We start from the raw sequence: 23031 nt of genomic DNA on the forward strand, positions 1-23031 counted from the left end.
CCCATACAGGTCTGTAAGAAACTGTTTAGTAACAGTTGAAGTCAGCCATGATCTCTCTTTTTGGTGGTATAAAGCAGGTTGTAGTCATGCTACGACATCTTTCTTGCTCCTTGCTATCCAGTTCTTTGAATGATATAATTAAGGACAGACAAGGATAAGTAGCTTTTAGTAACAATGATAAGCATCCTGCTATTTGAAATCACCAGAGCTGCACTGAGGAAATACATCTTTGTAATGGCATCAGCTTTGACCATTTATCAAACCAGGGTTTCGATCTATGTGCAGGTCATGAGAGCACCGTTTACCAGACCTTTTTCTCTGCCAACAAATGCAGATGCATCATCATCTGAGAAGGCATTACACTGCACATTATACAGGATGTTATTACAAAGCCATTCGGCAGGTTAAAGGGAGAGCTATTTCCAGACTGAAGTGCTCACCCATCAACATCCACTGTGCAAGCGTCAGAGAAAGTGAGGACACACACATATTATTATACGGTTAGCATCCAGCCTCCAGACACCCCCTGACAGATTCATGAGTATTTCCTCTGTTGTGTCCTGCGGACTCTGTTTTAGTTCACCACGTGTGGTAACAGCGCTTCTAGTCTTACTAAGATGCTGCTATTGAAATACTTTAATGATTCCAATCTGCACCTCTTCTCATATGTATCATCTACTAAGTCAAATATGATTTATGCTCACAGCTGTGGTTGTAATTTCTCACAGTTGTAGCCCACAACTGCTGAATGACACAAATGCACACAAGCGTGTGCACACGCTCGAACACACTTTCTCACTCTGCAAGCTAGAGACATGACCCAATTTATCAAAGCTTCAACTTGTTGAATGTTGTTAAGACTGTAGCAAACCTGCTTTGGATCAGTATCCCAACTTAGCTGGAATCTGTGCAGCTTCCATGTTTTTTGGGATGCAGAATTATTTTGGATTTTGTGTGGAAAATGAATCTGAATTGTACCATTAATAAGCTTTCCTCCAGTTTGACTATCTGTGCCATGACATTTTTAACATTACATGTTTTATATGGACAGTGGATCAAATATTTTAAGAATGAATAAAGCAGTGTATACATGAAGCGATTCAGAGTAAGAGGGAGGTGGCTGAGGTGGACAGTAATTCTGAGTCGACTGGCAGATTTAAACCAACCAACCAACCAACAAACAAGAGGGAGAACCTATACATGTGACTCACAAAAATGTGAGTTGAGTGATCCACTATATTATAGTTGCAACGTTATTTAATTGAAATGCATTGTACTTGCTCATGGTACTGTTTTAAAGAGTGAAATGCACGTAGGAGGGAAGCAGCATCACAGGTTTCCTAAACTGCGATTTTGTGTCTCCTTGTTTGACTTTTTGATTTGTCTCTCTTCACACACAGCTGGGTTTGTTTTAGGCACCAAAAACCACTGGGTCGTATTTGGGTATCAGTAATTACTTAGATTTAAATGAATCAATTGTGGTTTGGTTTGGGTTAGGATGTGATTGGTTCTGATGGGTCTATTTGTGAGTGAAACTCTTATCATTATTGCCATGACCAAGTATATTATGGCACCTGTGCCAAAAGACACTTTCTACACATCTCTGAGATGTCAGAGGAGCTGTTAAAAATGAGAACAAACTGGAGTGTCTGACATTATGAGTTATTTTTTCCTGGACTGTTTTTTTTTCCGGTAGTTTGAAAGTGTCAGTGTTTTGATAAAAGAAGAAATTATAAAGTGTTTTTCTCCTTTCAGTGATGTGCCTGGACATCTATGTCTAAACTGGCTTTATATAGTTGACAGGTGAATGTTTGTGCACTATATTTGAAAGTGGAGCACATCTGACAAGCTGCAGCACACATACTGAAATGCCACTGAAACAGCAGACAACTCCTTATTAACTTTATGGGTAATTTGTTATTTAGGAAGTCAGTTTTAATCATTTAAACCATATATACTGTTTAAACATAAGACCACAGAGCAGTCTGTGACATCACAGTGATCCCAGGCCCATTGCAGACAATGGCAATTAAAGGCGACTCAACTACTGCTTGTTGGCTTGTTATTTTTTTGCTTTACACTAAGACAGTGTCACAAGAATGCTCTAATAAACTGCAGCTTCACTGTCTAAAAGAAAATACTTTTTACCAAAGTTAGGCCTTATTTTTAAAGAGATGTCTAGACTTGTTTTGACCTTAAGATGCGTAATGAGATGGTGAGTCCAGTTGTGGACCAGCTGTGCAGCGATAGGAGGGAGACGTGGTGATATTAATGCCAGGTGTTCTATTTTAGTACTTGTTCGAGGTAGTGAACTTTATTATCACCTTATTTCATTTATTTAGTAGTTTATTTGTGAAGAAAAAGAACAAGAAAGCAGTGCGTACATAGATTTATACATAGATGTAGAGTAATATTACAGAGTCATTTGTTTCATGCTGTTCAATTGTGTAGAAAAATTAGTATCTATAAGCTGCTGGTGGAAAAATAGTGGCAGGAAAAATCCAAAATAAAACAACTGATCACCGAACATTTCTAGAGTTCATGTACACAACTAGCTAATGCTGTTTTTGCATTTGTGGCCAGATTTTAACCAGGACTTGACTGTTTTACAGAAAGTTTAAAATCCTGACTTTGGCTTAAACTCACAGTTTGGAAGTTCCAAATTTTTCTCCTTAATTAAGAATGAAATTTGTGCAAAGGAAGGCTGCGTTGTCTAAATCTATTTATGATGTATTTCATGTGACTAGTATGGTATAGAGACATCAGCACTGACAGCACCTAATGATGAAGAACTGTAAATCAAACGAGTGACTGATTAAGGTAATGAATAAACGGATCAAAACTGAGAAAACTGCATATTTTTATTAAAAATTTAGAAAGTTGAAATATGTATGGGAACATAGGTATGAAAAATTAGATTATGTGAGCTCTTTGAAATGGTGAGCAGGGTCTGATTTGCTTAAAAGTTTGAAGATTGGCCCTAATTTTACAACAATGTTCTTCATAGATAATTCCAATTTTCTGTATTCCTTTATTTTTATCATCTCTCATTCATTACCTTTAATCTCATATTACAGTGTTTATATGTGGGACTTTTTTGATTAAGAACCACATAAACAAAAAAACCCTTCTGATTTTAAAGAATCAATATAATACATACGCTTAACAGGATGAGCTTAAAAGATGCAATTTTCTGCAAGCTTGACAACCCATTAGCAAAGTAGTTAAAAGCAGATGAACAAACATTAAAATAATGCTTAAATATGAGTGCAATTAAAACAAAAAGCATAACAGTTGCCCCTAATGAGTATTTTCACTTTTGATATTTAAAGTAGATATTTTGCTAATAATTCAGTGCTTTGAATGCAGCTTCTCTTATCAAACGCTAATGATCTAGATACTAATGACAGGTTAACATCTATTTGACTCGAAAAACAAAAATGGATGAGTAATGGAGCTAGTGTCATCCCAAGAGGGGGATTAGTCATTAGAAATAGTTGTGAAATGCTTGCATGAGTGAGCGCCTGCATGTGACAGTGTGTATTTTGTCTATTTGCTGATGCACAAGTGTGCGTACGTGCCATCTTAATCTGTAAAGTGTGTGTATTTGAGTGTTACCCTCTTTGTATTTTGCCCACCAGTCTCTCTCCACTTTATTTGTACTCTGGCAGGCAGGCAGGCTTTTTCGAGCCCAGAAGTCGATTCCCGGAGTCCAATTTACAACAGCACCGCAGCGTAAACAAGAACCAAGATGGCCGCTTGTCTGTCCGTCTGAGCCTTCGTCTGATGATTAGGGCCTATTTTTAAATGTCTGCGAACCGGCTGACTGACCGGCTGCTGCTTGTCTTTTCTATATTTATGCCAAGAAGACAACATGTACTGTGGCAGCCATGGAAAGAGCAAGTGTTGGGAAAAGGAATGAAAACACACACACACGAACAACAACAATATCTCTTTCTGTCTTTCTATTTCTGTCTCTTTCTTCTCTCTCTCCTACACACCCACACACACCACACACACACACCACAACACACACACACACACACACACACTACACAACTCACTCGCTCAGGCACAGGTCCATTAACGATGATGGGCTGGAAGATAACAGTAAGGCTGTGGGATCATTCATTTCTTACTCTGCTGCTGTGTAATAGTTTCAGTCCAGATAAGGCAGAAAAAAGCTAATTTTTCACCTTTTAGCGCTGAATGTACTGCAGACTTTACAATGAGGTTGAAGCTAAAAATAAACCTCGCGCACTCACAATTACAAGCATCTTACAATGAAACGGCTTTCCAGCATTTGATGATCAGTCAAAGTGATAACAAGGACGCAGTTTTCATGCAAATATCTTGTGGTGGGAACATTTTGTAGTAATTACATGTGAATGAGAGTCATTCTGACAACTGAGGAAGGTAATGATTTACAGAGATACAAGCGATGTTAAATTAAGCTAATTGGCTAAAGATTTTTCTCATTTTGACGGCTAAATCTGAAACTGCAAGCCGGTGAATGTGACAGGAATCTGTTAAAGAGAGAAGAGCAAGCGGGGAACTTGTAAAGAATAAACCACAGCAGCAGTCAGCTTTCTCCGCTCTGGACGGGAGAGAAAGCAGCCGTGAGAAAGAACTCTGGTTCCACAATTAGAAGATAAAACGGCAAAATGTCAAGTACATGTTTTTCATCACACCTCATTAATTATGTTTATAAGCAGCGAATGCTGATTCAAAATCAGAATATAAAATGAGAAATGCATTGTTTCACATTCATAACAGCAGAGTCCAGAATAACAACTCGATTTGAGAAACGAGTGAAATGAAAAAGTGTGAGGTGAAGAGGAGGCAAACAAAAGCCGGAAAAACGTAACAATTTGGTGTTTGCTTGTGCTGTTTTATACAGTATTTATATTTGTTATAGTCTGTTTGTATATATGTATGGTGTATATATATGACTATATATTATATATATATATATATTTATTGTGATATGTATGTATAGTTATATATGTATGTGTATATGTATGTGTATATGTATATATGTATGATGTTATATGTATGTATATGTATAGTATTTATGTATATATTTGTATATTATTATTTATATATTTTGATTTTATTTTGATTTATAATGTATATATATATATAATATATATATATATATATATATATATATATATATATATAATATATATATATATTTATATATATATATGATATATTATATATATATATATATATGTATATATATATATATATATGTATATGTATTATTATTATATATATCTCCAATAAATCAACTTTAAAAACTACCAACCTACAAATCCCCATTTTTATATCACTAAACTCCTTATTTTTCTAAGCTTAGAGATTGAAATAGTTTATACATTCAGTATCTTTTTTTAATTAAAAAAATCAGCCTTGAACTTCAGCTATTTTCTATTCTACTGAGTTAGACGCTATTAGTACAGCTTCATCATATTCTGCAAGCTGTGTATTAATTATCTTATATGAATTATGTCTATTTAGTAGATTAAAGAGTTCTAAACTACATAGCAATAAAGGAGCATGAAATAAAAATACTTGAGCAATATGAAGAGAAATGATATCTGACTTATACACGTCACCCTTCTAACTTTAACCACTGTGTCTTTAATCATTAGTTATTATTTCTGTCTGGCTCTCTTCCACAGCGTGTCTTTTGTCCTGTCTTCCTCACATCACCTGGTGGCTGTAGCTCAGGTGGTAGAGCAGATCACCTACTGCCTGGAAAGTTGGTGGTTTGATCCCAGTCTGCTCCAGTCTACATGCCAAATATCCTTGGGCAAGATACTAACCCCCTGTTGCTCTCTGATGCATCCATCGAGTATGAATGATGTGTGAATGTTAGTTAGGAAGCACTTAGGAAAAACAGTTTAGGAAAAAGTGCTTGTGCGAATGGGTGTGATTTGGTGAATGAACAAGTTGTTTAAAGCACTTTGAGTGTTCAGATGAGTAGAAAAGCGCTTTATAAGAAACAGTCCATTTACCTCCATCCGGTCCCAGCAGATGGCTGATTGAGCCGGAGGTGTCTTCCTGTAGAAAGGGAGTTTTTCCTCCCCACTTTAACTAAGTGCTTGTTCAAAAGGGGTTTGATTGTTGGGGTTTTCTCTGTATTATTGTAGGGACTTAAGGTTGCAGTTGTTGTCATTGACTTGAACTGAACTATGTGGTGCAAATCAGCACTTCTCTACAAAGAAGTAGTTGTTAGACTTTGGGGAAGACCACAGTGGTGGGAAACAGAACCACTGCAGACAGAGATGCTGACCACCAGAAAATTAGGGTTTAAACTATTAGGAATGTTTATTTCTGTAGAAAAAATATGGTTTATTTTCTGTAGGGAAGACAAACCAAAAGGAATTTGTGATGATTATAACTTTTTTTTTTCAGAAATTCCTCTTTGATTCTAATTTTTCTGTTTTGCTTGTATGCAGAATATAGGTTGTGATCTTTTTTTAAGCTTCTGAAGCCAGAAAAGGACTTCTGAGCTGTGTTTGAGGAGGCTTATACTGGAAGCAGGTAAACAGTTGATGTGAAGAGCAAAAAGAGGATTTCAAAACCACCACCGTATCAATTTTTTTGTATGCATGTACATCAGGTAGCAATGACTGGAAGACAGAACAAGTCTTAGCGCTGATAGCGCTGATACCCACATGCTACACTGTAAGCGCTGAAAACTGGATTACATTTGATAATTTACCAAATTTTTCATTTACAGAACCTAGGGACTTAACATATTTATATTCTGCTGGGTTATACAGCATCAGCAGAGCTGTGTTGTACATATTGAGGCAAAAATCCCTGAAAAAACGACTCTCACTTTAAGACCACGAGTCAGTATTAGTTATGTTTAATGATTGCATCTTACATAACTCAGTTCATATAAACTGAAACTTTGTGGTGGGCCCAGGTGCTGATGGTGCTGATGAGGACTGCAAAAATACATCAAAATGAGTTTGCTATGATCATTAATCATCATGAAATTAAGCTTTAACCCCTATTTTTCTATGTTTGATTGACATTGATTGATTGATATTTGTTGTTACAAAATGTTTGAGAAGTGCCACTAAACTGATACCTAAATGTTTCCATCTGTAGTCCAGTACGACTGACCAATCATGTTTGAACAGATTTTTGTTGGATGCTTGTAAAAAATTAATGTGGAGAGAAACTGACAGATTTCAACTCTAAGATATTTATTAAAAACAAAAAAAAAAAAACAAGCAGACATGAAAACATTGACAATCATCTTTTAATAAGTGTCATTTTATTATTTTGTTAAATGCCTCATCATGAATGATGACTGATAGACAGATCAAGAACAAAAATCCTGGTTCTGTTATCGCCACTGGAGGCCATGAAAAACTGGCTTTTGCCCCCAGAGTCTAAATCAGCACACTAGCCGTTGGCTTCCCAAATTATAAACATCTGATTATGCAATTATGTAAAAATACTATCTGGATGAAAGCAATAACAAAGGCCAGCCAAAGTTCTGTTCTAGGCTAATGAGCTGCCTCTCTATTTCTTAATTTCCATAAACAGTGATTACCAAAAAACAATCTGTGTGCTGCACTCAGCAAGTGCACTTCTAAAATACATATTCAGTCATCAGAATAAGAAATATACTAGTGTAGATAGATACAAGGTTAAAATGAATTGCATAAAACATATTTGGATTTTTACCTTTTTTTTCTGTACATATGTTTGTGTCCCTCAAATTTTAGTGTGGACTGAAAATAAGAAGATCCGCACGAAAACACAGGTATAAAAAATATGTTTGAGTGAATTGGTGAAAAATAAAAGAAGAGGAAAAGCATCCCTGGGGAGTGATGGAGAGACAGAGGTGGAGGATGAAGGAGAGGATGAGGTCTATGGTGGGGTAGGGAGAGAGATTAGTGATGAAGGCTACAGGAAAGAAGAAACAAATATTTAGGTGAAGTTAAAATAAAACAGTTTACATCGGACAACTTAGTTTAGCATTCAACACGTGTCGTGAGGAAGTAATGAGGACCCAGAGAGGTGGATGGGAGAGAGAGGGAGGTAGAGAGACGTTGCTAGGTGACGGAGCGTACATACTGAATTTTAACAAAATAACGGGAGAGGAGAGAGTGAGTGAGAGGGACAGAGAGGTAGCAGTCAGCAACATGTAGCCTCGCCGAGTGGAGGAAAGGTCGAAACTGTGCGTGCGCGCGATTCTTTGCTATTTTCTTTTTTGTCGGGAGGGGTGAGATGTTTCGCTTTCATCCCGAGGACATTATCCCGCAACATTAGAATCGATCAGGCTCTATGCCGCAGGAAATGTCCAGCGGAGGGATGGACGGATGGATTGTGGTGCACGGAGAGAAGACGCGGAGAGCAAAAAGAGAAGAAAAAGAGTGCGGGGCTCCTGAAAACAGTGAGTAGATTCCTGTCATGTCTCAATTTGGACCCTCTTCTCTTCCCCCTTTTGCTTTCTTGTCTTTTACGCTGAAGGTGAAAATGTTGCGCCGTGTCTCAGACAACTGTCTCTGGCTTTGCCCTTCACATTCCGGCTGTTAGATGTGAGATGTTCTGCTGCATTTCTACGGGGCTCGTTGTGCACGTATGTGAATCTCGAGATACTTTCTACTGGCTCGTGCTGTCACGGCTAGGACGCAGCCGGCCGGTGCGCGAGGCTTTGACCCCTCTGTCATTGATGCGCGTGCTTGGCTACATGGCCGTGCGTGTCTGTCTTTCACCCGGACGCGCACACACGTAAGGACCGGTGCGCAATCCTTCCATCCCTCCTCAATCAGCCTGTCACGCGTGAAGTCAGAGCGCAAGTTGCTGCCAGTGACAGACAGATGAAAGCAGCTGTGATTCAGATGTGACATTTCTAAAAAACCGCATACATGCCTTTTCGCGTCCTCACCATACAGGCATTTGCATTCTGCAATTTTCCAACCGGTTGTTGCGCATATGTGCGTTTTGCCCTCTCCAGCTTCTGTCTTACTGCACCTCAGGGGTCTCACATATCTGTTACCCTCCACCCACTGTTTACCCCAACCAAACCTCGTCTTTCTCACCCCTTTTGCTCTCCCTGCTTCAGTATTATTAGCTGTAGGGCAGCTATCAGATCCGGGATCATACGTCTGTGTGTGCGCGCGCGCATCAGCAGCTGGTGCACCAGCAAGCAGCAGGCTGTGTGCGTGAAGATCACTCCCCAGGACAGACAGGGGAAATTGGGATTCAGAGCTAGGAGAATGAACCCCTCCCTGCTCCCTTCTCCTCCTCCTGCTCCTTCACTCCAACCAACACACACACACACACACACACACACACACACACACACACACACACACACACTATTCCTTAAAACATAATAAGATAAAACACTTCTGGCACTGATGATGATTTAGTTCCAGCAGTGTGTGCGTGTGGCTGATTCAACAGTTTGGATATACGCTTGGCTTGAGCCCACTGTGAATTGAATTTCTAGTCATGTAGTATAAACACACTATTCATCCCGTCTATTTCTATACAGAAGACTGTATGAGTGTGGCTGAGTCTGTAATCGAGTTACATGGCAGAGTGGGAGTTGATGGTCAGTGTGACATTAACAGTAAAGACTCCCATTTTCTATTCCCAGGGAAATAGAAGTCTTTCAGATGCGTGAAACAACTAGATAGGAGTGTGGATATGGATTCCTTTCTTACTTAAATGCTCATAGGTATTGTTTACTGCCTTTCACTATAAGCTTCAAACTGAGATGAATGGATATATGTTGGCATTGTTCCTTTTTAATTTCATGGTTTCAGAAACTAGAAGTGCTGGAGCTATTGAGGGTCTATACCCAAGCTGAGAGCAACAGTATCAACATTTCTGTCTTATATTCAATCACGATTGACATCTTGGACATGTTTGTGTGACCTTATGCCCCTCGTAGTAGAGGAAAAACATCTTGGCTGTGCTGATCTCCTGCTTCCACTGTTCAACTGCTGAGGCAGCAGAGTTTTCATTATGCTGTTTCTGACGCCAGCGGGCTGTTTGGCCCGATCCAGGCGTTTTATCTCTTGTTAGGTACTTAAGCTGGACAAGGTGTGATGGATAAAGATGGTAGCTTTTTGGCTCAGACTATCACACACCACAAGTCTTATTCCATATTCACTTCCCCCCCCCTTCCTTTTGTGAAGCCCTCAACTTGCCAAAACATCATGTGAGTCTGAGGTCATACACGCAGCATGACTTCAAAGGTGATGAGGATAAGGCGGCCTTTTGTCATGTCAGGAACCTTGAAATGAAACAAGAGGATAAATGGGGCAACTGCAGTTGCTGTCAGATTCACTGGAGGTTAGACCATGACAGATAATGGTCCAACAGCAGAAAAGGTGATAAAAAAAACCCAGAGACTACAAATATTCCACTTTATAGGGCAAACACTTGTGATGTTAATTAAGTTTAAAATATACAGCTGCAGTTAAAAAGTTGACAAAAAGGGCACTATTTCTTCTTCTAAATGCAAAAGAAATAAAATCTCTCCAAGAATCAGATGATGAGCAGAGCAAAGCCAAATGCAGGTGCTTGTGTACATGATTTGATCTACTGATCAGCCAAGTATCCCTTCAGATTACATTCATGTTGAACAGCTCTGTGTCTCATGTGGCACAGCATATCAAATGCATGAAATCACGTGGCCTAGAAACATTTTTTTTTTTAAATTACCATTTCATGCTTTGCTACTAGCTTATGTACATGTACAAACTGTCCTTTTTCCATGACAGCCAGTAAGACTTAGAAACTTACTGTATATATATATATTTATGTTGTATATTAATTCAAGGTCTGGTTTCACGCCTACATCACATATGTTTACATCTGTAATTCATCCCCTCAGAAGATTTTCAAGCTGAAAAACTGACCTCTGATAATCGCTGTATTTTAACCCAAAGTGTGATATTTTCCCAATGCTAAAAAAATCCCTGATCTTCAGTGATCCATTTGAAATAACTAATGTTTCTTGTAGTGATCTGTAATGAAAGTACCGTATTACTATAATGACTTCTACCGTAGTTAGCATGTGCATAAAAAAAAAACACTGAATGTTTGTGAAACACTGAATGCCTGCAAAAGTCTGGCAATAACCAAATAGGAGCTGAGCAAAATTGGAATTAATTGGTGGTTGAGCTGCACAAGAAAACAGAAGGTGAAACTGCTCTCTAATCTCCAGTGTGCACTGCTATCCAGTTGTCTTTATTGCCTTGTAGGTTCTACACCAAGGAGTACTGAAATCAGTATAACCACTGCTTACATTTTGCTATTTTTAAGGGATTTTTGTCCAAGCAAGAATTTTTTTTTTTAGCAGCTTTAACATATTTAACTTTTTAAAAGACACAAGCAGTCTGTGGCTGCAGACCAGTTGCCTCTAATTCTTAGCGGGGGGGAAAAAGGGACAAATCAGGTCTGAAGCTGCAACTAGCAGCCTTTAGTTTCAAGAACAGCAGGATCATTATAGCTGCTCTACACCACAGAGCCATGATCTCCTGCACTAACAAATTAGCACAATCATTCATTCTTACAATATTCATACTTTTTCCACAATGTTACTGCACCAGAGCACGAGATTTAAAGTAGATGTCTACAGGTAGAGGAATCTGTGGGCTACGAAGTGGTGCATGTTTAGGCGAAAGGAAGAATTGCAGACTGTACTGTACTGTATTGAATTCATTATTTGTGAGGATGATGTTCTGGGGATGTTTTCAGAAAATGTGTTTTATAAAGCCTGGTTGCCCTGCTGACATTACTCATTTCTCATGAAGGAGATATAGACACGAGGGCAGATATAAACTCTGCGCAGCTATGCGCAGATGCAGCCTCTGCACACATTAGCATACTTTAAACAAAAACTCAGGATTCAGTGATTGCAAAGCCAGTTATTGTTGTACATTTTAATTATACTGGGAAATATAACAGCAGACATCAATGCAAATTTTGATGTGTAACACCACCTGCACATGTTCACAGAGGCCCAGTGTGATGGATACCAACAGCTTCTGGGGGATTACATCTGTCAGTGCATAATTCTGGTTTATTACAGTGTTTTACACACCATGTGAACAGCCAAGATCCAAAAAAAGGGCCATAGATGATGATCAGACAGGTTGTAAACAAGACAAGAGATTAGCCAAATTTACTTGGTGAACTGTGAAATTACTATCCAGTGCTTGCCCTAGGTTGAATGCTTTAGGGATGCGGGTGGTTCACCATACTCATGGGCAATGAGTATGCTCTCTGTTGACATTTCAGATGCACATACTGTACTTTAAAGATTATCAGTACATAATTTGCTTTATGCAGTTCTTATACCTGCATTGCAGTCCCGAACCTTTGAAGGCATTAACCAAAAGAGCTGAATGTGAGAACGCAAATGTGTAGTTCAGTCAAATTGTCCATCAAATGTCTTTTTCCTGCCAGCTTCCTCGTACAAAGTTCCATAGTGCACAAAAAACAGCTGAAGTAAATGTGTGTTCTTCATGTGTCCCACATCCTGAACATTTAAACATGGAGGACCAAAGTATTTCCAGACACGAGGCTGTCTGGTAAGCGGGCTGCCTTCTGCTATGTGTTACATTCGTGAAAGAGCAACTTCAGTCGATGTCTTGAGAAGCCTCAAGTTTTTTAGTTTGTTTGCAGTCTGCTGTTTTGGGCAGCAGGCTTCAGAAGTGTTTCTGTGAGCCTGAATGTTGAGGGCAGACTTTCAGTACAGCAGACATTTTACACTGGTGCAGGGAAAACAAGTGAAATTAACCAGGACTCACTACACTGTGACAGTGAACCATTATGCAAAAAAGGATGGGCCCATCTAAGTGGAACTGAGCAATCAGTTATATAGCTGTACCTTCCTTTGGGACAAGGCTAGTTGTCTGCTATGGAAAAGGTCTTTTGTGAGTGCAGTGTTAGAAACAATAGTTAAAGCCATTAAAATAAGAAACATTTCTTATCTGTAATTTTCTTTTAACTTACCTTGAAGCCACTTAGACTTCCAGGTTACCGAGCGAACAGACTGTAAAATTAGTTTTAAAAATTGTGAGGCCAACAGAGTTTAACAGCATCTGGTAGCTTGTTAGCTACAGCTGTCAGGATGCTGGTAAGGCTAAACCGTGTGACTGCTGTCACCACCTGTAAAGTAAACAAAGAAAGAACGAAATAAGAAAATCTAAGGAATAGGAGGAGAAAGGGAGGAAAGAACGGGTCAAGAAAGAAAAGGGACTACAGAAGCAAACTGACAAGGAGAGAGATATGACTCAAACCCCCCACTTAGTGTGCAGAGGTGCCTCTCTGAAGCTGCCACCTGGTCTGCTGTGTCTCTGTGTATGAATACAGCAGTAGAAGTTGTCATGTGTCATCACTTCCCACAATCCATCACAGCATAGTGGTGGCGAAGCAGAGCGAGTGGCAGACAGACAGAGCGACCGAAGGTTGACGCTGCCCGTCTGTGTGTGTGTCTCTCTCACCGTTCATTGTCAGTCTTCCTCTCTCGTTCTCCGTCTCTTTGCCAAAATCACACACATTTAATTGTGACACTAAGCTGTCTGAATACTTCATTTCAGTCACATAATCCCCAAGTGTTGTTGAAACACATTTACACACACGAGAGTGGGAGAGAGAGCACAGGAGTGAGTGTGTGGCAATGACATCATATCCACTGAAGGGCTGCGACAGGCTAAATGAGTTCAGCCATTTTGGGTCATTTTCAGGAGTCGGATGGACTTTATTCAGTTTTTGCTTTATTGATTAACTTTGTTTTTTCTTGTTTTACCTTTTTTTTTCTTTCCCTGTCTTTTCTGTTTTCCTGCTGTTGTATTCTTTCTCTCCCTCATTCATTTCTACCTCTCTTCCAATATCTTGGTCATTTTTATACTTTTTGTTCCTCTTCTCCTAACTTTGTTTATTTTTTCTTCTTGCTTTTTGTGTGTTCATTATGCTGATTATTTCTGTTCATCTTTGGTCTCTGATTATACTGCCACCATCATGCCTTTCATTCTTCCTTCCTTCTATCCTTCACTCCATCCTTTTAGTACTCGTTCCTCTATTTCGTCTTTCATTTTCTTCTTCTTTCCTTTGTCCATTATCTTCCTTCAGTTCTTCATTTTTGTCTTCTTTCCTTTTTCTTCTTTTTTCCCCATTTCCTGCGTGATATCCCTGAATTACCTGTGGAACATTTCTGTTATTTCGTGGCATTAAAGGAAGGTTGGTGTAAGGGTCAGGTCTAGGTTGTCCTTAATTGAAACCACATCCTTAAAATGTATTATGATTGCATGCAGTGGTTCATATTTCATGCTACTCGTCTTCTATTTGCTCTGACCTTTTACCTTTTCTTCCTTCCGTTGCTCCACATTTTATGCTTACTTCAGTTCCTTTTGCATCTCTCTACTCCTTTTCAATAAATCTCTCCACTTCTTTTCCCCCATTCTCCCCATCCCTCATCCATGTTTTTTTCCTTCACCTCAGTACTTTTCCCTCACATCCTTCCCTCATTCCATTTTAGACTACTTGTTGTCTACTTGTTCCTCGCTCCTCTGTTCCCTCCTACTCACAGTCAGACCGTTCATGTTTGCTGATTTTATTTTCTTCATTCTTTTTTATCAGTGCGCTCCATCAGCCTTTGTGAATGGATGCCTGAGAGCAAGGAGATGAATGGACCTGCATTCATCTCTAGGTGTGTTTCATCATACACTGACATGACTCCCCTTGTCCTCCATTGCCCCTAACACACACACACACACACACACACACACACACACACACACACACACACACACACACACACACACACTCTTTGAGCATATCTGATTCAGAACCTGTGCCACTGTCAACAGTGTAGAGAGGGAACTAAGTAAACCTGCAGTGCCAAATCAAGAGAGATTGGCATGGAGGTGGGAGGTGAAGGAGGAGAAAGAGAAGGAAAGGCAAAAAAGAGATGATGACAGGACGTTGGAAGATTAAAGGACGTACTGTACTGTGGAAAAGTCTGGAGTCATCCCTCATGTCTTTAGATTTTGCAGGGGAAAATGGATGCAACAGTTATGTGTGAATATAGTTGAACCTTTCAAATGAATTAAGCATACTTCAGTCTTTTTGTTTCTCCCTGTTTTCTTTCTTAAAGAATGGCTTCTTGATACCCACCCTTCCACTGAGGTTTCTCATGAGGCTTGGCAAACAGTAGTGGATCTGTTGAAGGGCCTCTAATGTCCTCTAATCTTATATGTATGTTAATGGGAAAAAAAAAAAACAACTAATGTCAAAAAACCTTTGGTTCTCCAGGCTTTCCCAAGAACATTCATAGTTCAAAACCACTTCAGAAATTACAAGAAAGTCTGGGTTCTTGGATCTTGGAGACAAAATAAAGAAATGAGGGGTGGCTCCAAACTGTTACACAGTACCGTAAACAGTATGAGGGCAAGAAGAAAAGAAAAGGCAAGGAAAAATGCAGAATTGTAGCAGAGGAAGCAAGGAAGCACTGAAGTTAAGTGAAAGAGGAAAATTGATAAGGGCTGATGGGATGGCAGAGGAGGGAGGAAAAAAGGAATACTGTGATAGAAGAAGGATGGTAGGAGTAGGACGGAAGTGATGAAATGAGTGAGAAATAAAGGAATACTATTAGAAAGAAGTGGTTGCAAAAGCAAGAAGAGGTGAAGAAGGGAAGGAAGAGAAATGGAAGGGATAAAAGACTGACGTGAAAGGAAGGACTGTCAGTAAGCAAAGGTAGGAAGAATGTAAAAAAAGGAAATGAATGCTCTGCAAAGGGGGAGGGAAGGAAAAAGAGGGAAGAGATAACAGTGGATTGAAAACTGGATGAAAAAGAAAATGAAAAAAAAGGAAATTATGTAGGGAGACAGGAAGAAGGGAATTAAGTTGTGGGGAGGGAGGAAATATGATAGAAAGAATAGGAAGAGTGAAGGTAGACCAATAAGGTGATAGATGACAGGTAGAGGAGATGGTGGGCACACTGTGAGACAGGTGTTACAGGGTCAAAGTTAATTGATGCACACCAAGTTAACATATCCCATTTGTGGACATGTTGTCAGGAATGTGTGTGTTTCTGGTTGGCTTGGCATGAAACAGTGGGTGAGAAAAAAAAAAGGACAACAGAAAACATCTATTGTACCAGAGTCACCAAAGACTGATGTGACACTTAATGACATAAATTTATGAGGTGTAGATTAAATTAGAGCCAAATTAAATTTGCTCTCTATCTTGATGATGATGATGATGGCACCATATGTTGGCAGGACAGGAGGAAGGACAGGAGGGAGGATGCCTGATTCATGTCGTCCTGATTCATGACTAACAGCCGATTTCTAGTTGTCCCAGATGAAAGTTTGTGAAATGGTCACAGTGGAGACAGGTGTTTGTGGCAATCCACAGCTCTCTATCAGTGTGACTCTTCATTAACCAATATGCATCATAATTATTAGGAAATGTAGCGAAAATCAGACATTCTCTGATTTTCTGGCTCTAGAGGCAGACTGGTTGCTCACCAACTGAGAAGGTTTATGGTTCATTCTCTGGCTTCTCCAGTACACAGGATGATGTATCTTTGGGTAAATAACCCCACACTGTCCCTGATATATCCAGTGATGTATATGTGTGATAGATAAAGCAATTAGAATACAAAATAAAGTACTGTATTATTGTGTGGGTGAATGCACCTTATAATGTGAAAGTGCCCAGAGTGGTCGGGAAGGCTTAAAAGAACTATTTCACTATTAGACTATTTGCCATTGGTTATGGAGACCAACTGTTCTGCAAATTCAGTGAGGGAAGATGAATTGGTGGTGTGAATATAGCTAGTTACTAACCTCTACGCTGAAACAGCAAGTGCTGTCAACCACAAGAAAAAAGAAATCTTAAGTAACTTTTAACTAACCACCTTCCTCAGCTGTAAGGCTTTGGAATATTTACTGCATTCTTACCAACCAAGAAGAAGCAGGGAAACCACGTGTTTGGGTTATAACCCCAGGTCTGTCCTGTCTTTCCACTACTAGTATTTTATCCCCTCATATTACAGAGCAAAACCCCAAAGCTCGACCCTTTTTTAACTTCTGTATGGAGGCGAATGACCTCTTGCCATTAATCCTGATGTGCTATGATCTTTAGGGCCACATTTACTGACATATTCAAATCAAATCAAATCACTTTTATTGTCACATCACATGTGCAGGTACATTGGTACAGCACATGTGAGTGAAATTCTTGTGTGCGAGCTTCACAAGCAACAGAGTTGTGCAAAATACAATAATGTAAACAAGCAAAATACAATAATGGCTACATCTGAAACTAATAAATATATGTACAATATATAATAGTATATGCATTTCTGGATGTGTATACTAAATATTTGTGTGTGTGTGTGTGTGTGTGTACACATATTTTACTAATTAAATAGAGTAAACAATAAATAAAATATATAAAATATACAGAGTTAAGACATATTCAGAGTTGAGACATATTGTTAGTATGTTAGTAAATGCCTTATTTTTTGTACTTGATAATGTAATGAAATGACCATGTTTAATCTTAACTTAGTTTATAATGGCGGGACAGGGATATGTGCATGATTTTGGTTCTGTCCAAAATATCTCCCCCCAAATTGTTTATGTTCTAACGTGAATTGTGCCTTTTGAAACACACCAGAATTTACTTCACATAGACTTTGAACACTGCTGTAACTACCTAGGTTGTAATGTTAAGAGGTTCTTTCTAGTTTAAGCATCTCGAACAACCAAGGCATGAACTGATTTGTGCAGCAGCCCAAAAACCTCTGTGGCTGCATTGAATCCATGCCTGCACATATTAATCAATACATAGGTCATCTTCAAAACCACTGACAGGTGAAGTGAGTAACATTGATCACCTTGTTACAATGTAACGTTCAACTGGGAAATCTTGGGTCTTGGCATTTGTGTTGAAGTTACTTACATACCTAATCATTATTTAAGATTCAACGAACCAGTGGTAACAGCACCTGTGAAGAGAAGATGACACCCTCCACCGTCCTTCACTCATCCAGGGTATTTTCACCTTTCTGCACTGATTTCTGCTGAAGAATTGTAAAACGTTATTACCTCTATAGTTATCTACTGCATATTAACTATTAGCTGAAAACTGCAGAGGAGTTTTTTTCTTTTTTTGACCACTCCTAGCTCCCTTTGGGATTAAACTAGGGATCGGTCACTGCTAGATAAAACTGTCAATTACTACACTATGGAACCACTATTGGCAAACTGTCCAAAGATCTCTACTATAATAATAATAATAATGGATTGGATTTATATAGTGCTTTTCAAGGCACCAAAAGCGCTTTACAATGCCATTATTCATTCACTCTCACACACTGGTGGAGGCAGCTACAGTTGTAGCAACAGCTGCTCTGGGGCAGACTGACAGAAGCGAGGCTGCCATATCGCGCCATCGGCCCCTCTGGCCAACACCAGTAGGTGGTAGGGTAAAGTGTCTTGCCCAAACACACAACGACCAGGACAGAGAGCCCGGGGATCGAACCGGCGACCTTCCGGTTACAGATACGCTTCCCAACCCCCTGAGCCACGGTCGCACTATAAGAAGCATTAATGAAGAATAAAGGTGGCGTTTTAAAACAGCTGGTTAAAGTGATTACTCAGAGACACTAATCTAAAAGTGTTGGTGACACCTGCACTAGTTCAACTTGTCTGTTTTTTTTTTGTTTGTTTGTTTTTTTTAAATTAAAACTACACATATTAAGAGCTAACATCTCCTTTCTGTTGTCAGTGCTTTCTTTGCCGATTCCACTACAGCACAGATTTTGAGCAAGGTGGTTAGTTAGAGAAAGAATAAGTGTTATGATGATAAATCATAAGGTGATAATTCACTTTCTAAGGCTAGCTGTTTCAACATAAAGTGCAGATGTTAAATGATCTCAGATCAGTGAAAGCAGAGCTTGTCTAGCACACTAAGTACCATAAATCTCTTGTCGAAGACCAGAGGGTTATCTACAATATCCATGAGTCTTTCAACTTGACAAGCTCCAGCTCTTGTTAACAGGACACAGTTATCTATGAAATCTAGTGTGCTTGATTCCAGTAAAGTTGGGGGCAAGTAGTGTTAATCCTGCTTCCAGAGACAAAAGCCAACTGCAGCCACAAGATGTCAGTAATACAAAACATCGATGCAGACAGATGGGAGAACAAGTTGTTTGTTTTGTTACACATACAGCCTTCTTTCCTTACCTTCTTATTCTTTAATGCATATATTTTCTATTAAATTTACTTTTTTTTCCTCTTCTGGCCGCTTGGGCATATGCAGTATAACATGGGAAACTTTACTCAGCCGCAGATACATACCCAATTTGATAGTGTGTTTAACCACGTGTGAATAGGTCTCCCTGATTTTGCCCCCCTCAAAAAGAAACAAAAAACAACAACTCTGAGCCTTTAGCAACTTTTGGGAGTTTCTGTGTTTGTCATTGAGACAAACACAAAAACATTTCATGGGGTACTAACCATTCCGAAATAACATCCATATAACCATCTGGGCACAAGGGCTCTGAGGGCAACATTGCATTGGGGTGATTACTGTTTCACATTTAACTTAACAGATTGCTGTTTTCAATTTTTAAATTCTTTTTATGAGTTTAATTGACAAAAATATATAGTATATACAAATAATAGTTTATAGAATACTATATTGTAGTATATAGTTTTCTAGTAGTTTCTGGAGTTAACATCTAAATCCAGTAAAACATCTAAGTGTCTTCTGTTTTACTGCAAATAATACACATTGAATAAACCCATTGTGCCGGCAGCAGCCTGTTCTGCTAAAAATCAGATTGTTTTATTAACCATCCTCTCTGTATATTTTCCTACATGACACAAATATGTGGGCATATGAATATTTAGCAACCTTACAATTTTCTCAGATTGCTTTGCAGCTGCTGATGTGCTCATTCTGCCTTTTGAAAATTACCAAATCATTAATAACTATTGTACAGCTGACCATTATTAGATGTTGTGTCTGTGAAGGTTCTCAGTCATCCAGGTCATCGTAGTCAAAGGAGCTTGCAAAGAAAAGCGTCTGGACTTCTTTAAGTTGCTTGAAGACGTTTCACCTCGCATCCGAGAAGCTTCTTCAGTTCTAAGGTCAAATGGTGGAGAGTCCCATATATAAACCTAGTGGGAGTTTCCCCCCACAGAGGGACAAAAGGACCCCCTGATGATCCTCTAATCGCCTGAGCCAAGGTGTGAAACTGGGTGTGGGTCCCAATCAGCCAGAGTTTTGGGTGAGTTCATTGTGAAACCTGGCCCCACCTTATCATGAGGTCAGATGGCCCAGGATGTGAGTGGGCGTTAAGGCGTCTGGGAAGGGATCTCAAAACTGGATTATAGATGGCAGAGAGTTGGTGTCGTAAACCCCCGCCTCTGTTCAAAGATGGTCGCTCACAGTGGACATAGATGGCTTCTTTCATCTTTTATTAGATGTTGTACTACAGGTTTTAAATTTGACCAGCTGTTATAAATATACTCTTTTTACACTTACGGGCAAGAACGATGCTGTGCTTTTCTAATAAATATATTTATTTTTTCAGCTTTCTTTTACTCTGTAAAACATTTCAAGGTAAAAAGAGAGTGAAGGACAAGGAAGCAATTCAAGTGGATGACATGCAGTAACATTTCTGGGAGGGATTTAAAACCAGGCCATCACATTTGCACAGTGCATTATGCACCTTAACCAACAGACCCAAACTTCATTACCAAAAAAATCATGAAAGCAATGACACTTTTCTGTATAAAATCTAAGACTATTGGTGGTTGTTGCCTCTCAGCAAGCATTAATTCACCTTCTTTCCATCAAAAGATATAATGGCAATAAGACTGAATACGTGTGCAGAGTGAGCTGCTCTTCATCTTTGGTTTTACTTACTGACTGGGTCAGGTGTCGCACTAATCCTTCACTTGGGATTAGCCAAGCAGCTACATGAAATATTTGAAAGAAATTTGTTAAAAGCATCAGTAGCAATGAGAAAAAGGCACAACAGCTTGTGGAACATGAGAAAGGCATCTTGAGCAGAGGAGGAGGAGGAAAGACCAGGGTAAAAAACAAAAGGACACTCAGAAGAACATTCTAGAATTGAAGAGAACTAACCAGGGGCTCACCGGGCCGGCCTGTCGCTGTAAATCTACATCACTGGATTAATGTGGCTTGAGCCAGCTGAGGAGAGAGTTGGGGAGGAGGGAGGTGAGGGATTTGTTCGTTGCACCTGTAACCCCACCTGATGTAGCTCTCAGAGACAAGGGCAGCAGGGAATAACAGAGGGCGAGTGGTGAGAAAAAGAATGAAGGATGAAGGGAAAAGAAAGCGACTGAGCATACTGAGGTGAGGGTGAAACCTGCACCTGTAGCATTGCATCAGCTGAGGATTAGCAGTCTTTCTCTGTCTCTTACTTCACCTCATTTTTGTTCATCGCTTTCCCTCTCCATGTCATCCTATATTTCCTTGGCCTTTCTTTCCTTTCTTCCTGCTCATGTCTCCCTTTCGATCCCTCTCCTACCAGCCTTATTTCCTTTTCAGCCATTCAGTCAGCTCAGCCGCGGCTGCCTATTAGCCTGCAGCCACTGTGCATTTTTGACTTTGTAGGCTATTAGCCCACAGCCAGCCTGAATACCCTTCTCTCCCAAAATCAGAGCTGAATATTGTTAGAGGAGCTTTGGAGAGGGAGGCAATTTTTGATGTGTTGTTGAGAAAATGCCTGCGTGACTCTTCCCAGTGTCAGAGGCTTAGGGTGCAGTTTAGATGAGATCCTTGCCTCACGCCACATCTCAAGGTTGCAGTGACTACAGTGCAGTGAATGCAATGTAGTCAATTAGACAGGGTTCGAATCCTTGACACTTTCACCTTGCTTAAAGACTCCTACCCAAGTGCAGGCACGCAAGGCACTTAGCCTCCAGCTGGTTTTTGGCTAACAGAGGACAACTGGGGTTCGTCCAGCCAAAAATGAGTGAACTGCATTCGAAGTGGGTCAGTGGTGGAAGAAAGTCTGCAATATAACCAGTGATGATGCTAAACGTGGATGATTTCTTTTAATATATTTGGTTTTATTATAAAAATGGTTTTCAGATTTAAATCTGTTTGTTTTTGCTACTTTAATGGGCCTGGGTGCATTGATCTGTCTCTCCATTTTAACATCATTGCAGTCATTTTGTCAGTGCTACCATAAACACATGCCAGCAAGTGTCTCCATTAACACAAAAAGCAAACTGCACTACAGGCTCTCTGAGTTAACTTTTCAAGCCCGATCAATTTATAAGTCTGAAAAATGTGGAAAGAAAAAAAGAATCTACAGCCAATAATACACTGTTAGATAGATATATAATTTTTGTCAACCCAAAGCTAATTGTTCATTTATGTTGGTAAAATTAATGTTTTAAATTAACATTGACATCCCCGCTCCATTAGAAAGAAAATATACAGCTCTTAAAATGCTCACCCTGTGCAAAAATATTGATAGAAACAAATACATGAAAACTCTGTTAATTCAAGCCATTCATTTACTGTTTGTAGTCATTACTACATCTTTTAGGCCTGGCAATAACAATATTTGATGAGGAGGAATTGAATTTGTTAAAAAATGCTTTAGTTTTAATACAAGCATGTTCCCTCAGGTTTCATGTGAGTGCTCTGTTTGATACAATTCATTACACAAATGTCTTTCTAAATATTAAATTGCGTGTTCTACTTTATGATTTTCTAAGTGGAACACATTCACAAAGCTTCTGTGAACTTCTGTAAATAAATTTCATTCATGCAGTCAAATGAAAAAGAAAGTTGTCTGAGGACTTTGTAGAGTCCTGTGGAAGATAAGTGCAGCGACGCTTGCACAGAAATTAACCAGCTGCTGCTAATAAAATGCACTTGAATAATTGATCATCAGGAAGTGTGACAGTTTCATTCGGGTGTGTTTTAACATTACAGTGGACATGAACAATTATCAGAAAAACTAACAAC

The 23031-nt window shown here is 39.3% G+C and overlaps 1 protein-coding gene across 1 annotated transcript in view; it reads left to right on the forward strand.

Moving 5' to 3' along the window:
* The first annotated feature begins 8117 nt into the window (after positions 1-8117).
* The window catches only part of grin2da (glutamate receptor, ionotropic, N-methyl D-aspartate 2D, a), a 237814-nt gene continuing 222900 nt past the window's right edge, over positions 8118-23031 (forward strand). Inside the window, exon 1 of the mRNA XM_005933743.2 lies at positions 8118-8431. The gene's annotated coding sequence lies outside the window, so the exon portion shown is untranslated. The remainder of the gene's footprint in view (positions 8432-23031) is intronic.

The sequence above is a fragment of the Haplochromis burtoni genome, unplaced genomic scaffold (genome assembly GCF_018398535.1).
Source record: "Haplochromis burtoni strain Fernald_Lab_line unplaced genomic scaffold, NCSU_Asbu1 Contig_168, whole genome shotgun sequence".
NCBI classification, from domain to species: Eukaryota; Metazoa; Chordata; class Actinopteri; order Cichliformes; family Cichlidae; genus Haplochromis; species Haplochromis burtoni.